Here is a 12,378-nt window from a genome sequence, read left to right on the forward strand (position 1 = left end):
CCCACTTTATTCATAAAACGTTACCCAAGGCACACCTACTTTGAATCCTTCAAATCCATTTGAAAGAACTGACTCAGCAGCAAGAGGTCTGACTTTTCCCCAGAAGCTATTTACCTTTGTCAAGACGCATTTGTCTTCCTCCTCAAGAGTTCAGTTCAAAGGATTCCCTGTCATTAGCTGGGGCTTAGTGATTATTGCTTTCGACGACAGCGCCTGTGATTACAAATCACTTACTGTTGGGTACAGCTTGAGGGCAATCTGGTTATATCCAAGATCTTTGAGGGAATTCAAGTCATCTATTGAAAGTAAGGCCATAACTATGGGCATGACAAGTATCAAGTCTTATATTATTGAGCAGGAATTGTATATAACACCAAGAGATCATATGTAATCGCCAGATATTGCAGTGTCCTGTGATAAATGTGTTCACTGGTTCAGAAAAATATCACATCGACATTTTTAAGGGTTAACCAGGTAACACTACATTGGTTAGGCGATATCATGTAATCACAGAATTGTAAAATTTGATCACTGACCCTTATCTGAATGATCTTTAGAGATTTAAGTGCTTTATGAAAATGGGCTGCAGTTTGTCTTTTTTTATCTAAACTGCCAGTGTCCTGATCTTTAGTGACTGGTACTAATAGAATGCTTTGTGACAAAAGATAAAGATTAAAAAAAGGTTGAGGACTCAACCCATTGGTATAGAACCACTACTATATTTCATAAATGATTCTACAAGTAATATTTGCTTGGTGGGCTCATGTCTCTTGAACAAATGTTGTTCTTTAATTGAATGGTTGTCGAACGTCAAAGTGATGCGTTTACATAAGATCATAGAACAGCAAGGTTGCGTGTCCTACATAGAAAACACGCAAACATGTTTTCAATGATGCACCTATAGTTATTCTATCCTTTACGTTCCGGAGGTTATTGCAGTTTAGAGCATTGTTGGGCAATTATGAAAAGGTTCAAAAACTTGAAAGTTGTAGTACTGTATAACCTAGAGAATCGTCGAAATATGTTGGAGTGCTATTATACAAGTGAAAATCGTGAAAAGCGTGATTACCTTCGATAATCATTCAAATTAGGACCAATTTGTAAAAGCCAGCACAATTACAAAAGAGCTGAAGAAAAAGGAAGCAAATCAGACATCGATTATTAAGTAAACATACAAGGACTCTGCTGCTTAGATATACGGAGCAGAGGGAATTTCTTTCTTCTTTTCCATCTCGGGCATCCATATCCCAATCCCACTACTGTATTGCTATTCTATATTGTACTTGTATTTAACATTGTTCGTTATAATGTGAAATTTCCAGTGGTAGTGCTTATATCAGCAGCTTGCTGAAGTACCACCAATGTGTCTTGTACCTTTACATGTTGAATGATGAAAAACAACTTTCTTCTTAAATTGTTACCATGGATTTACAAGACAATTACAAGACAATTAATGAAAGAGCTGCATCCATGAGCTGAATCATTCTTGGCGTCCATAATAAAGTTATGCCATTGTATGTGCCTTGCATGAATATAACATGCGTGACAGATGTGTCATGAAGTAGTCATAATTTGGCCCTCGCTACCCATGCCACCAAGAGCATCACAATTACAAAAAAAAGTCGAGGACATAAACGTTAAGAGCCTTCTTCTTTAATGACATGGTGCATTTAATAAATTAACGTTTTCAAAGGCTTACCGGAAAAGACCACCTTCAAGTCTTTTCGAAGGTGCTTTTCAAAGTTAGTCCTAAATCGAATGCTTATCTATTATAATGTGATCTGGCTTCACACGATTTGCTCGCATGTTTAATATCATTCACACGTATTTCAATGATCTACTAGGTAATGCCACGTTTGTAAGATCCTTTTTATCAAAAATAATTTCACGAAAATTGTCTGAGATTATAATGTTATGAGAGATTGTAATGACTTCATAGCGTGCGTACTTCCAAAATAAAGACCTAGAACGAGATGGAAGTTCGTTGAAAACAAAACACTTTCCACTTTTTCAAGATGGTGGAAATCGTAGCAGTGCTAAATATCATCTAATTATTGACGGAAACTAGACCCTTATATTTATGAGAAATGACGTCAATGAGTGAAATATATCATGAAACAACAGATTGTTAATATAATGAGATAAAGTCACGCCATAGCAAGGTCACTTCCGAGGTAAAAAGTAAAATAACCAAATTGACTTAATCATAACAACGCTGTTGAATAAAATAATGTATAAATGTTCGCGCTGTCCTGAGTATTTAACTCTATCAATTTACACAGCAATGTATCATCGAGGTCTGAAACTTATCTCTACCTTTGTCTCAAATGTTAAAGGGATACTCATTAAAACTGTGTGCGGGATGTACACATAAATGAACGGTCGTGAAGATAGCCGTTTATATGGTAACCAATTCAGTTATTAAAAAAACGGCGGTGAAGACAGTCACAGATGACGTAACGGATCATCATCATCTTCATCTTCGGCCCTTTTCAGTTCTTCCACTGAGGCGGGCCGTCATTGATTTTCACCTTGCTCTGTTTGCTGCTGCCCCCTGCATCCCCTCTCAGCTGCAGCCCATCTCAAGGTCGCACTGAACAGTCGTACAACGTCACCCAGCCAACGTAGTCTAGTTTTTTTTAAATTTTATTTTATTTTACATTCAGAAACAAGATACACATGGACATGACATAGTGGCGCTACACTCAAGTACAGTAACCTATTTTACAGCGCTACAAGAAAAGCTGAATAAGATTAGACAAAGACAATGCCAAACTTAAGCAAATTTCTGAACAAAGATACTAGTAAGGAAGATATGACTGAAGTAAAGCATATCAAATTAATGAAAGTAACAACATAACTGAATAATTAAACATACAATGTGATTGAGATCCATAGTGCATACAACTGTACCGACCCTTAATTAGAGTAAGGTAATCTTCATAGATGATTCAAGATGATTCCAGGTACCTAGAAGCACCCTGAATCATCTATAAAGTTCTTGTTTTTTATATGAGCGTGGATAGTTTAGGTTGGCCGGTGCGGTTTCTGACTATGTCGTTGCTAATATGTTGTAACGTGGCGTGACCGATGATACAGATCAAACAATCAGAGCAGAAAACATCAAATACTCGCCTGGGACACTGCGCATGCGGATTACGCTAGAGTTTGCACAGTTGACCTAGTTAGTTGAATTATTGCCGATTCAACCTTAATAAACTTCGACCGATCGTCAAGGATTAGTTGAGACATTCAAAATCCCATAGGTGAAAGATCAATGGTCTAACCTACAATCCACTGAATGTGAAGATGCTACGCTCAGCCAAAACCCAGTGAGCCGTTTCACAAGGGAATGTATATTGACTTACACCAAGGAGGTTAACCTCCTTCATACATGAGGCGTACTATGGTAGGGGCGTCCTCATAGCTTTAAATAACGCTTGCAGTCAGATGTGCAAAGGTTAGGTGTGGCAGGTCGTTCAGCGTGATATAACCAGTTGCTGCTGCGCCGCGCGCCAGCGAAGTTGATGTGTTACGCCAAAGGCCGATTGTACCGGCTATATAGATACAGAACCAGAGGCAGCGACCGCGTTGCGACCAAAGACTTGACAGATCACTCAACGAATTTCATAAAGAACGATTTTCTGTATTTGTCGTCTTTTAGATTACACTTCTACATCTTGAATCAGAGTCAATTATGAAATCAAGAGTTTCTTATTTCAAGAGCTCAGCTATTAATTGCTGTCTGGTGTATCATGAAAAAGGGGCCGTAAAAGCACGTTTCAGTTTCAACGTTGCAGCATGCCCTACATATTTGTTTCAAAAGAATATGTTTTTGTAAAATGAAAATCCACTAGAATTCAAAACCAAAAGATAGTTTGGACAGTTATGTAACAATTCATTGCAGCCCATTGTCATAATACATTTGCATGCATTTATCTAGACAATGTGAAGTCGGATATCACTTTCATTGCGGATATTTGATTTGATTTGATTGGTTACGTCGGGGTCGTGTGGCGTAACGGCAGGGTTTTCGGACCAGAACCCAAGGGTCCCAGGTTCGAATCCCCTGACGGCACCGGTGCCCTTGGGAAAAAGGCACTTTACACGACTTTCCCCACTCCAGCCAAGTGTAAAAAACGGTTGTGTTATGTGTGTGGGTCACGACATCAGCAATAGCTGCCTGTGTCCACGTGTATTGCACTGTTGCAATTCCAATAAAATCTAAATCCAAATTTGTTCATCTTCATAAAGACATACAGCCAGGGCTACCCAACTAAGCGAAGGCTATTACAAAGGGTTTGACTTTTTGTTCAATTGTATAAAGACGTGCAACCAGGGCTACCTAACTAACCGAAGGATATTACAAAGGGCAAATGTTTCTTATAGCCTCCCTAGCGTCAGCTACGTGTATCGTACTGCATCCCATGAGGTGATAGAAGTCTCGGGCCCACACAAACAGTTTCCAGTCAAGGACACGCTAATTGCAGCCTGTGAGTCGGTTCATTAGACAATATCGATTTCTACAATGGCCTCCCTTGATTTCCTTTGGTTTTGTTCAGACGTTAATTATTCAGACACTTCTTCCGAGAGACTGAGGCCTCTTGATGTGATGGCAAAGACAAAGATCTCTATCTGTAAATCAAGGAAAAGATTAGTTTTTTTTTCGTTTCTGGCCTTGGGTTTCATGTTGAAATGAAGGCCAATGGCATTAACAAAAAAAAAACAGATACCAGCGCAAAGGAAAGTCACCAGAAGGCCCATGAAAAGAGCTATGTTATCCCAGATGTTGAATTTGCAACGACACAGCCCAGCAAAAGGTCGGAAACATTCCACCTTTGACGGCAAAAGTTTTTGTTAGCTTCTTTACAATCAACATGTCTCTTTTTGTACAGTTTCAGACCACTGTCCCTCTGAGTCATTTCTAAGGATTTTAACTTATTTAAGAAAATTAAACTTTCTAACTTTACGCTGTGCTCTGTATCTAGGTCGCCAATTATAATTTAATGGTGATGTTTTTCGCCATGTTAGAATTCCTCAATGGCGTCTTCTTGTGTAACGGTGCACACTTTGTTAGATGTGCAAAGTTATGCAAAAAAACAGTATCTAGGTCACCAATTATGATCTAATGGTCATGTGTTTCGCCATGTTAGAATTCCACAATGGCTTTTTCTCGTGAGAAGCGTACACTTAGGTCTTCATGATGACGTGGTGTATCGGGTGCTATTTGCTCGCGACCGTATTTCGAGTTGAGACAAAAACCTTCCATTCTCTGTGCTCAAGTGTTTCTTGATTGTTTCTTAAAGGGTTTCCACAAGGGTTTCTTGACTGTAGGAGACGTTGTGCTGGCCAAATTGGGACTTTTCTGGAGTTACTTGCTCTTAAACGTCTTTGTGAGTTCAGACACACAGAAAAACAAAACTCCCATTCGGTATGCTAGAGAGTTTTTTCAAGGGTTTCTTGATTGCAGGAGATATTGTGGTGATCAAATCGGGGCCTTTGTGGTATGTGTGCGTCAGTTCTTAGGTATTTCGTATGTTCCAAGCCTTCTTCATTTTTATTCATTCCATGAATTGGCCTGTTTATGTTTTCTGTAGGTTTTTGAGTTCACAAATCCTAAAAAGACGAATGTCCCCATTCGCTTATTGGCTGTTACAGTGCATGCTACGAATGTGTACAGTGGACTATCTTGCACTTTCTTGTCAATATGGGCCCTTTCATTTTTTCCCATCCTTTCCTCGTATTATGTACCTGGCGCCAATATGTTGACCTACCGACCAGACCTATTTATCCATCCCCTAAAACACCGCCACCTTGTCATCTGTTTTTGAAGGGTTTATTAATTTTTGAAAGTTTCTCAACATGACTGGCGGTAACATAGTCACCTGTCGCCAAGAGATAATGGTTCGGCTTGCCACAGATCCATCAACTTCTGGACACAAAAGACGATAATTGTCGCCTGGAATACTTGCGGCGTACTTCTCGTATCTTAAGGCAACCCGCGGGTTCTTTGGTTGAGTGAAGTGCCTTGTGCTTTGTTTTGCTGTCATGTACGAATGCCAAGAAACTGAGTAAAGTTTGAGTTCAAATATGAGGAAGTTTTAAGGACGAAAGTATTTTCTTGTATTCTTATATATATACCATGACTTCACTTTTGACGGGGGACCTACAGATGCACACTGTTGTTATAAAAGCTCGTATAGCTGACGTTTTCTAAGGCACATTGGTTCCTTCCTTTCTCCCTTCCTTCTTCCTTCCTCCTTTCCTCCCTTCCTTCTTCCATTTCTCCCTCCCTTCTCCTGCCTTCCTTCCTTGCTACCTTCCTACTTTCTTCTTACCTTTCTACTTACTTACTTCCTCCCTTCTCCTTCATCCTCCTTCCTTCCTTTCTTTTTTCCTTCTTCCTTCTTTCTCCCTCTCTCCCTCCTCTCTATTAAGTATTCTGTGACTGCAAAATATCCATTCATCTCACAAGTTACAACATCTCTTGTGTCTACTTCAAAGCGAGCAGAAACCAGCACACGTCAGCTCAGAGTCAAAGGTTTGTCTGCCGTTTGGCGACCTTACCGAGTTAGCGCTGCAAACATCAGGCGAGATTCCGCAAACCAATAGGCCTGTCATTACTTGGCCTTGTGTGGGCAAATTGGAATGACTCCTGTTCGCCTTACAGTGTGCAAACAAAATGTGTTGGGCGGAAATAGGGTCAAAAGGATCGTCTGTTGATGTCACAAGGTGTCTGCTGAATCTGATGGAGCCAAAATGGAAAGCAAACGCCGGTGCCCACCAGAGAGCACAGGGGTGTACTTGTGCATTCTCTGTAGATGGGAGTAACATTTATAGAGTTGGGACTTCAGGAGAAAACTTACAGTTATTTTGGGTATGGGTCTTTATAATATTTGAGAATAAAATGCCTTTAGCAAATTCTAATTGAAACACACAGGTATATTTAGAAAGAAAGCCTTATGTACCATCATAAACACACATTGACTTGTAAACTACACGATTCATACCATAGCAAAAAAAACGGCACATGCATGGCAAGTGGTGTGTGGATATTTTATAAATCCTTGGCCAGCGCGAAACTTACCACAAAAGCACCACACGTAATTTCTACACAGTATCATCACTGTAGCAAAAAGGAGCACATTCGAAATTGTCTGCGGCAATGTGAAACAGAAATCAGACAGAGAATGCCCATTTTGATTAAGCGTCTCCTGGCAACAGCGTTACGTTGGCGTCTTTCTCTTGGTTTCAACGCGCGATTTGATTTCTAAAAGGATTGTATCGAGGTGGTCACAATGGATAAACGCGATCATGACTGTTCATGAACTCAAAGTGACGTTAGAACAAAGCTTGTACTATAAATATCGCAAGTACCTGAAGCTACCTCCGAGTGAACCCAGTACAAAAGGAAAAACCGTCAAACAGACAAATATAACTCCTAGCTCATGGTTTTATTCATCAGTTACAGTAACGCTATCAAAAGAACAGCGTATCCTTAGCAACTGTGTATGTGATGTTATGTTTTCCCGGAAGCCAGAATTAGATTTCTACACAAAGAATAAATGAAGTTTCCCGCTACCGGTGCCACACCTGATTGAATTAAAGTTCATCTGTGACGGTAATTGGGATTATAAAGATGATATACGATATTTTCGTACACAATGTAATTTAAGTCTTACCAGCAAGCTTTCAATCAGCCGTTGGATCATTCTCAATTAAAAAAAAAACTCATTTTCATTCAGAGAAGATTAAAGTTTACAAATTGCGAGACGGATGTATGACAAGACCTGTTACAACCACAAAACACCACAGTGTTTTTCAGAAATAAACCTTACCCCTATTAGCAATATAACAAATGGAAGGTCTGAGACGTCGTTGATGTATCTACTACAGTAAACCATACACGTAGCAAATCTGCCTACAAAATCCCCTTCGCTTGACTGCAAAGCGCCGTTTTATGTTATGGTCACATTTCCTAACCAGGCTATTTGAGGAAACGAAACATTTGAGTGTATATCAATAAATGTGCACAAGTTATGCTCTAAAAAAATTTTGTACGCAAGTGTTTTACTGTCTTTTATATCATACTTTTCGTTCCTCAAGACTGCTTGGCCATAATGAGTAACCTCTAGTCCAGAAGGAGAAGGGGCCGTCCATACTTAACATTGAAGAACCTTAACGAGTCGAAAACTTGTTTAGAGGAAAGACTTGACCGATATGATGAACAACGAAGGTAAAAAGAATACTGGAAGCTAGAATTTGTGTACGTTCCAACTTGTTCAGAGCATGAAACATGATGATGATGATACTGTGGTCCAAAGTTCAGTGACATAAACAATCAGGAACATTTCCACAAGTACAAGATGAATGAAGGTGGAACTCAAATCCCTCATTCACCCACTCAACTAAATCCCCACCCATGTAATGTACGACCCGTCAGAGAGCAATCTGTATGCCGATGTAGGAAGGTGTCAGAGCGACACCCACTGGATACTCGGGAAAACTGCGGAGCATCCGCGGTTTGTATCTGCAGGATTTCCAATTCAAGTGAGCCTGTTGTAGGAAGATTGATGAGCAAGTTGGACGCCTTCGAGCGAAAGATGTTTTTGACATAAGTGGATGATAATGACACGATTCGTCAACCTCGCTCTTGTTTAATGGGCTGTCCTGAATACGCCCTTCCGAGCGTTTCACCCCGCTCGGGAAGAGATCTTCTTCGTAAGTCTGACGTGTTCTGATCCTCAGAAGTAATATAAATGTTGCGATAGCAGGTATGCTCTAAATGAATGCGGCCTTCGATGCTCCTTTTAATACCCCCCTATTGATCCTAACCAGCTTATGTATTAGAACTGCTTCACCGATGAACATTCTCCCGTCAACGCCGTTTGCGGTACATTTTCCTTTTGGAAATGACTGGTTTCAAGCAGTGTTTCTGCGTAGAAATGCCTCTATCATCCTTGATTAAAAAGTTCAACACACTAAGACATACAAGCACTGATGCTAGTCGAAGCAGTAATGACATATCAGCATTAATCAGCTTGATACGAAAATCTGCTTGATACAAGTGAACAGACTTAAATCGACTTAGAAACCTTACAATTTGGCAAAGATTGCATAGGAACAGTTAGTATAAGGAAGAACAGCTGAAATGTTGGATCGACATACAGTCGACATATCAGTGGCCATATGTTACCGTACTCGAATGGTAGCCGGGTTGTAGCCGAGTTTTGCCATTCCTACCAGTTGTATCTATGGGGAGAATGTTAGAACATATGTTACATAATCATAAAGTACATTTGGCGCTAAAACGACCTTCTACAAAGGCACGCATTCAGCGCATGTTGGTTCTTGGGTAAAGTTTACCGGTAAGCCAGACAGATTGTAACAGGTTTATTTTTCTCACAAAATCCGCCTTGATGCTAATAATACACCCCTAGATATTAGCTTTTAGCAAAATTACTCCCCAATCTTCTATGAAAACATATTAGATAGCAACCCTATTCATCATTTTGGGGCACGATCGATCAAAATTGCAGACATGAGATTGGTCTAAGTGAATGAATGAACTTCATTGCTCGACAATTGCACATAGCACAATATATATTATTGTGGGTGAAATCAAACTCCGCATTATTACTGTATAATAGTATATAGAAACTTATTGTAGACTAGCAATATAGTATGATCTTGTATCACATGTATGCCTTATGTTTTACTTTACATTTGTACTTCGACATCGTTGTCAACATGCAATTAGCCTACGGGCATGAATTTGCAATAAAACATATTCATTGAGGCAATCGAAATGTCCACACATTAAGTTGTTTTTCCATGCAGACTTACCAGGGGGAATATGTGATAAACTTGCCATAACTAACTAAAGGTGTAACATAACATAACATAACATTACATAACATAACAGGATCGAGCATTCAAACGCCTTGGAAGGTAACGAAGATACTTTATCTATTTGGCACATTTCTACTATTTTTCCAGCGATCTGCGGAGCCTGGTAGAGGCTAGTATTCCTACGACGATGACGATTTTGAGAGAGTGCGTCATTGGTGACGTCACTCCAATTCCGTATCATATGTATTATGTATAATTGCTAATTTCCTCAAGTCTATAATTGATTTTGTGACGCACCATCCGGTACCGTTTCACATCACGTGGCTGTGCAGATGGTGTTTCACAGGAACTGGTTCATGTATTTTCGTTGATACTGGCATTGAGTGTTATTAGTTCATTATTGGTCATGAAATCTAATCATTTTTTATGCTGAGAAAATGTCCAACGTATCCTGAAACTGTCACATCTAAGGCTATGGGAGTCTGCAGGTATGCAATTATACATTTTCTTTGGTCGAAATGTACTGATGAAACATTTGCTGGTATCGTGTTTTAATGGATATTTTCAAAATCAGATTTGACTTGCCTGGACGACGACTTTACAAGATGTTACATGTCGTACACAAATACAGGTGTTGCCATTCCATGGCTACTTGTTCTTTTTTTTCTCATGCAGTTTTAATCTTAGTCAGGGTATTGTAAATCAATGTTCAATGTAAGTTTCAACACAGACTTACACAGATTTTCCTTGACAAAGTCAAAGAGTTGGCCAGTCGACGGTATGTCCAAGTCTTATGTTAGAATTTATTCTACTTTGATTTAGACTGAATTCGCAATACAGATTGACTTTTAAGCTATCTAAGTTAGGATATCTTTACATTTAGTTGACTATTGCAAAGATAGGGCAGACGTCACTAGGATAGGAGTTAAGTCATCAGACATTCGTACGTGCGTACATCCCTCACGTATCCTATGATACACTCGTGACTGTCACACAGCGTCAACGTGACTAACTTCCCGAGTTATGAGCACGGTTTTCATTGGGATGTATAAACAGACGTAGGGATGAGCCGAGTAATTCATTGGTATGCCTACTTTTGGGGCCCTGTGTATGAACAGACGCAAGGCTATAGCTAAGTAATTTATGAGTATGCTTACTTTGGGCGCCATATGTTCTTGCTTTCGACTCAAAATGAATAGTTATTGGCAAAGTTGGGTAATATTAGTCCGTGATGTACATGCATTTCTATACCGAGTCATAAATATTTGTAATGATATTACAACAGATATTGCATCATAGTATTAAAAAATGAGTGCTCATAACACGTAATTTCCATAGTTTGGATTTGTAGCCTACATTTCTTTGCCTGTCCTTCTCGCTATTCACATGATATAGCAAAAGGTGAATAACCGTTCAGCGAACTAAGGTACGGCAGACTGATTCATTTATGTATATTGTATTAGATTGGAGGCAGTGGCCTGGTATTCAGGTGTGTATTGGCGTGATTATGCAGGCAGATATCTTATCGTAGTTATTGGCATTAACAGCCATTTTATGGGAGGCAAATCAACTTCTGCCGTAGCCTATTTGATTGACTAGAATGGCTGTCTCCTAGAAGGTGGCATGTGTATCAGTTTGCCACAGCCTAATTCTAATGATTGCCTAGTAAGCCAAACTCACGAAGCTTGTCACCAGCAACCTAGAAGGTATCGTTACGGCTGACAGTATTGATCCTACATACGTCCTAAGCGATATGCCAAGTGTCAGAAATACTGATAGCGATATTTTTTCTAATGGCACAGACTGTTATTACTCGCGAAAAATAGACTGTAACTGACTGTTTAGTCTCACGCCAAAGGTCTCTCGTTAACGTAAATCTGCTCAATCACTACATTGCAAGTAGCTAGGAATAGAGAGCTCCAAACCTCTCCTGGATATAGATATATCGACAAGCTCAGCAGAACGATTGCGAGTGCTTGGTTGAAATAAGTAATGCAGTAAGCTGGAAAAACATATTGTGGTCACTGAAGTAATCGTCATTGACGCAACAAAGGTACAGCAAAATTCGTAATGTCATCCAAGCAAGTTGATACAAATGAATTAACATGCGTACACAACTACATACTTTAGATAAATCGACATGATGAGTTAAACTTATCGTTTACACTTCTGATTCTAAGGTCTATGTTTTCTTTGATGTATTTACCTATTTGTACACAGAAAGGGTTATATCCTCCTAATATAATGACTTGCAACTAACAGATGTGTGTATCTCGGGGGTGAATGCAGCCATAGTATATGACGTCGACAGAAAACATACTGGTTAACCTTTATAGTACACAATAAGCGATAGACAATTTCTCAATAAATATGGGTAGTAGATATACTTCACCATATACTGATGATCTCGTTTTTTTGTTTATTGTTTATTTGCACATAAAAAAAACAAGTACATTTTGCTGGAAACATTAACGAAAACGTGTAAGGAAAACCTGAAACCTCCTAGGTTTTTGTCGTTACTTAACT

Source organism: Branchiostoma lanceolatum, chromosome 16 (genome assembly GCF_035083965.1).
Source record: "Branchiostoma lanceolatum isolate klBraLanc5 chromosome 16, klBraLanc5.hap2, whole genome shotgun sequence".
Taxonomy (NCBI): Eukaryota; Metazoa; Chordata; class Leptocardii; order Amphioxiformes; family Branchiostomatidae; genus Branchiostoma; species Branchiostoma lanceolatum.